We start from the raw sequence: 686 nt of genomic DNA, 5'->3' as shown, positions 1-686 counted from the left end.
AAAAAAAAAAAAAAAAAAAGAAGAGACACTAGGGAGATTGCTGGCTCTCTCTGCCACGTGAGGCTATAGGGAGAAGACAGCCACCTGCAAGCCAGGAAAAGAGTCCCCATGAGAAACCTAATCAGCTGGTACCTCGGTCTTGGACTTCCAGCCTCCAGAACTGCAAGAGAGAAATATTTGTGGTATTTTGTTAGAACAGCCCAAGCTGCCTAAGATACGGACCTGGCATGATTCTCCACCTGGTGGGTGGGGCCTGGAGAAAGGGACCCTCTATTCCCTCAGATAGGAACGGGGAGAGAGCCAAGTTGCTGGGTGCCCTGTGAGGGGGATCCTTCTTGGGGGGAAAAGTAACAGCAGTGCCCAGGACTCCAGGACCCCGGCCTCCTCAGTGGGACTAAACAGATTAATTCAGGGACCCTCGAACCCCCCTGGGGACCTGAAGATTCCAGGGGCTCACTCTGTGTTTCTGCCCCAGCAGGTGTGGGATGGGCCCTGGCATCAGCATTTTTAACCAGCTCCCAAATGATCTCAGGGTTCAGATGGATTTAGAAACTGCCACTGGATTCCCTGGGCAGAGCAGGTGGTTGCTCCCTGGTCATTCCTGGGAAAAGCTACCCAATAGGTTTGTGACAGATCTGGGGGCCCCTGGCAGCATCCCTCCGGGCCTCTTTCACGTGGAAGCTCTT

This window comes from Lipotes vexillifer, unplaced genomic scaffold (assembly GCF_000442215.2).
Source record: "Lipotes vexillifer unplaced genomic scaffold, Lipotes_vexillifer_v1.1 scaffold1477, whole genome shotgun sequence".
Taxonomy (NCBI): domain Eukaryota; kingdom Metazoa; phylum Chordata; class Mammalia; order Artiodactyla; family Lipotidae; genus Lipotes; species Lipotes vexillifer.
The sequence above is the reverse complement of the archived record's forward strand: the minus strand, read 5'-3'. Positions refer to the sequence as shown.